Source organism: Octopus bimaculoides, chromosome 2, assembly GCF_001194135.2.
Source record: "Octopus bimaculoides isolate UCB-OBI-ISO-001 chromosome 2, ASM119413v2, whole genome shotgun sequence".
NCBI classification, from domain to species: domain Eukaryota; kingdom Metazoa; phylum Mollusca; class Cephalopoda; order Octopoda; family Octopodidae; genus Octopus; species Octopus bimaculoides.
Window position 1 is genome coordinate 30,637,759 of NC_068982.1, and position 5,000 is coordinate 30,642,758.

The following is a 5,000-nucleotide window of genomic DNA, read 5'->3' on the forward strand; positions in this document are numbered from 1 at the left end:
AAAAATAAAATCGATTCAAAATAAATCAATCGAAAATCAATTCTATTCAAAAATATAGTTAATCTTCAGATCAAAACAATAATATTAATAATAAAATGAATGTATATATAGATCAACTATCAATAAATAACAGATGAATTTGTATAAAAATACTTATTTTACCAATAAATAAAAGAAAAACATTTAACAATATTACTGAAAATAAATGCAATACTTATCTTATCGAAGCTTTAGTTTAAACTAGAATTTTAAACGTTATACTATTAACTTAGCGTTTATTAGAATTAAGTCGCGTGAAAATATGATGTAAAGAAAAGTAATAGAATAAAGAGATATATAACCATGAATGAAAGTTTTATTTATAAAATCATGAACAAAAATTTTATTTATAAAATAAAACCAACCACATGGTTCTGAGTTCAGTCCCATTGCATGGCACCTTGGGCAAGTGTCTTCTACTATAGCCTCGGGCCGACCAAAGCCTTGTGAGTGGATTTGGTAGACGGAAAACTGAAAGAAGCCCGTTGTATATATGTATATATATATATGTATGTTTGTGTGTCTGTGTTTGTCCCCCCCAGCTTCGCTTGACGACCGATGCTGGTGTGTTTGCGTCCCCGTAACTTGGCGGTTCGCAAAAAGAGACCGATAGAATAAGTACTAGGCTTACAAAGAATAAGTCCTGGGGTCGAGTTGCTCGACTAAAGGCGGTGCTCCAGCATGGCTGCAGTCAAATGACTGAAACGAGTAAAAGAGTAAAATCAAAATGTATTATAGCTTAAATCATAATAAAAAAAAATTAACTGTATTATAAACATTTTCTGGAAATTTTAAAATCTAAGTAATTTTAGAGTTTAAAGAATTAAGACTAAAGTACATAAATTATATAATATATATCAAAGATGCTAAAATACTATAAATTAATATATTTACATTAAAATATGTACTTACACGCATATTATATTTACATGTGTAAATGTATGTATATTATATATGTATTTTTGCATATGCATATGCATGTAGCAGTTAACTTTGCAGCCATGAAGCCTTGAGTTTGATTCCACTGCCTGGCATCTTTTGAGCAAATGTCAATTTCTACACACTTGGGTCTCACCCATATATTGTGAGCAAAACCAGGTAAACAGAAATGATACAGGGACCCATCAACTGGAAAATACCTATATTTCAAAGTTACAGCTTTGTCACAAACACATTCTTCCACATTCATTCTGCCTGAGAATATTATTAATGGTACACTTGTCTTGGAATATTCAGCCATCTATCCACTAATATCTGACAATCAATTTCAACATAATCTGTATATTTCTTACTGCCTACCTTTCATTTTACTTTATTTTCCTTTATTTTCATTTGTCTCAAATCACAGCAGTGTTCATAATTCTGAATATAGTTCTAATTTCAATGTCATTCTTTGTTCCCAATTTTTCCAGTCTTTTCTCTGAATCAGTCATATAGTTTCCTTTACCTGTTAGCTATTATTTTCTCAGCAGATTGCCTTGTCAATGATACAGACAAGTGCACATCTACAGACTATTAAAGCAAGAAGCCAAATTAAATTAGTTTTAAAAGATCACTGATCTCAGCACATTCCAAATGACTAACTTAGCAAATATATATATTATCAATAGATTATTTGAATACATATCAAAAAAAAAAAAAACACTCCTGAAAGGCAACATTGAGAAATGCAACAAACACCAACTATGCAAGTGAAATAGCTAAACTAATGAAAGCTAGCAGAAGCAAAAAAGTAAAATGCAAAATACCAATATGAATACAATAAAAGTACCCCAAAAACAATGAAACAGAAATAATTAAGAGCTAAGCTCCCCACCTCAGTGAGAAGAAAAGAGAATATTAGAATTGGCAATCCTTCCTATCCAGCTGTTACAGAAATACAAATGGCAGAGAAAATGATTAGAAACACCTATGATTTCTTGATTAGTGTCATACTACTTTATATTACTCTAATGACATATCCACAGATCAAAGCAATAAATAAACAGTTTCTATTAACATACAGTTATCATTTGCTCAGATTATTAACCCTATCTTATGATGGCAAGCTGGCAGAATCTTAACAAAAAATGCTTGGCAACATTTCTTCTCTGCTTTACATTCTGAGTTAAAATTCCATCATGATCAACTTAGCTTTTCATCCTTTTGTGGGTTGATGAAATAAGTACCAGTTGAGCACTTCCAAGCCTTGTGCCCTTAGTAGAAAGAATTATTATCCCTCTCTTAAAAATGAAAACGTTTTTCCCTTTTTTGTTAATGTTTGCCTCAGCAGTACGTTACTAAAACTGAATGATAGATAAAATTAGCATGGCCCCTGCACAACAATAATATGTAAGTTCATGAACCATTCATATTATTTCAAGTATAGGCACAGGAGTGGCTGTGTGCTTCCCAACCACTGTGGGGCTGTGTGCTCCAGTCCCAGTGTGTGGCACCTTGGGTAAGTATCCTCTGCTATAGCCTTGGGCTGACCAAAGCCTTGTGAGTAGATTTGGTAGACGGAAACTGAAAGAAGCTCATCATGTGTGTGTGTGTGTGTGTGTGTGCTTGTTCCCCACCATCGCTTGACAACTGGTGTTGGTGTTCTTACATCTCCGAAATTTAGCAGTTCAGCAAAAGAGAATAAAGGAATAAATACCAAGTAAAAAAAAAAAAATAATAACAACATAAAGGCGGTGCTCCAGCATGGCCGCAGTCTGATGACTGCAACAAGTAAAAGAATAAAATAATCGGGATGGCACCTGTGCCCAGCGTCGCCTTTCTGGCACTTGTACCCGTGGCATGTATAAATGGACTTTTGAGCGAGATCGTTGCCAGTGCCCCTGGACTGGCTCTTGTGCGGGTGGCACATAAAATACACCATTTGAGCGTGGCCGTTGCCAGTACCGCCTGGCTGGCCTCGTGCGGGTGGCACGTAAAAGCACCCACTACACTCTCAGAGTGGTTGGCGTTAGGAAGGGCATCCAGCTGTAGAAACTCTGCCAAATCAGATTGGAGCCTGGTGTAGCCATCCGGTTTCACCAGTCCTCAGTCAAATCGTCTAACCCATGCTAGCATGAAAAGCGGACATTAAACAATGATGATGATGATGAAGGGGAGTCAGAAAGTAAAGCAATTTTTATTTGCATTCCGTTTTGTTTTACCCTTGTACTTAATACTTTGATAAAATGGATCTTTGATCATCATCAGAAAGCAATCCAATTCAGACTGCTCCAGAATGGATTCAAACTAGTTCAAGTTAATAGTTGTAATCAAGGGTAGACTGAAAGTATTAAGGGCCCTTGGGCATAACAGTTCACCGGGCCCCTAAGCATTGATATCAAAGAGAGTTAACATGTTGAGTGTGGGCTCCTCAGAGCTCCAGGCTCTTGCGCAGTGCCTGATTGACTGATGGCTCAGTCTACTCCTGGTTGTAATAGATGCAAGAAGGTTGTATGGTTAAGAAGCTCACTTTACTAGTCTGTAGTCTTGGGTTCAGTTCCACTGTGCAGCACCTTGGGCAAGTGTTTTCTGTTATTGCTCTAGGTCAACCAATGCTTTCTGAGTGGATTTGGTGAATGGAAACTTTGTGGAAGCCCATAAAAAGTACCCAGTATACTCTGCTAAGAGGTTGGTGTTAGGAAGGGCATCTGGCCACAGAAACAATGTCAAAACAGAGAATTGGAGCCTGGTGTAGCTCCTGTCAAACCGTCCTACCCATGCCAGCATGGAAAATGGACCTTAAATGATGATGTAGATAGATAGCTAAACAGACATAGATAGATATGTATAGATAGGTGTGTGTGTGTGTGTGTGTGTGTGTGTGCGCACGCGCGCGTGTGTGTGTGTGCGCACGCGTGTGTGTGTGTGTGTGTGTGTAGGTCTTGTTCGTGTTTGTCCTACCTCACTGTTTGACAACTGATGTTGGTTTGCTTACAGCCCCAAAACTTAGTGGTTCGGCAAAAGACACTGGTAGAATGAGTACCAGACAAATATAAATATTGGGGGTTTATTTGTTCAAGTAAACCCTTCAAGATAATACCCCAGCATGGGCTCAGTCCAGTCTTTTTGTATGCCAGATTTTACTTTGTCCATTAAAGAGGGATTTGAAGGGTATTTAGCAGCTATTTCTAGCAAGTTGAGCAACTGCATAAAGACTTTTAATAAGGGTGCTCAAGTAGGCAAGATACAATTGACTGCTGTGAGATATAAGAGCAAAGTGAAGTTAAGATAGAAATCATTGGCTGCCAATATTGAGTTCAGTTCTTCAGACAGGTAAAACTATTTGCAATAGATCAATATCCTAACTTTACAACTGCAGCTATGGTTTTTTTCCAGGCAAATATTTCCAATGGTAACACCTCCATGTGATATATTTATCTGATATAGACAAATGCAAAGCACACATACACATGAGAATTATTCCAAAATTAGTTTCCAAGCCAAAATAGCAATTAAGAAAGACTAATCAGCTTGAAGATAAGGATAAAGGAATGAGAGAATCAGTAGAGCATCAGATAACATTCCTCGTGGTGTTTCTTTTGAGTTTACATAAGAGTTCAAATCTTGTTGAAGTCAATGATGCCTTTTATCTTTCCAAGGTTAATAAAATAAACGACCAGTTAAATACTTGGGTTCATTTAATCAACTGCCAATTTGTACCAACATGCTATGGACTAGCGTGGTACAGTAGACCCTTAAACTCCACCAAACTGTGGAGGTCTGATGACTGGTCATGTTACTTAATGGCTGAAATATGCTGCTGTTGTATCAACCAGAAACTGGACAAAATACTTAGCGGCAAATCTTTATGTTCTGAGTTCAAATTCTACTGAGGTTGACTTTGGCTTTCATCCTTTTGGGGTCGATAAAATAAGTACCAGTTGAACACTGGGGTCGATGTAATTGACTTAGCCCCTTTCCTGTAATTGTTAACCTTGTTCCAATCTTTGAAACCAATACTGTCTACCTGTAAAACTATA

General features: G+C 36.9%; 1 long non-coding RNA gene across 1 annotated transcript in view; it reads right to left on the reverse strand.

Annotated features, from left to right (window-relative positions):
* The window catches only part of LOC128250627 (uncharacterized), a 32,551-nt gene that overhangs the window by 3,858 nt on the left and 23,693 nt on the right, over positions 1–5,000 (reverse strand). The window contains exon 2 of the long non-coding RNA XR_008266656.1: positions 671–738. This is a non-coding gene — a long non-coding RNA (uncharacterized LOC128250627). The remainder of the gene's footprint in view (positions 1–670; positions 739–5,000) is intronic.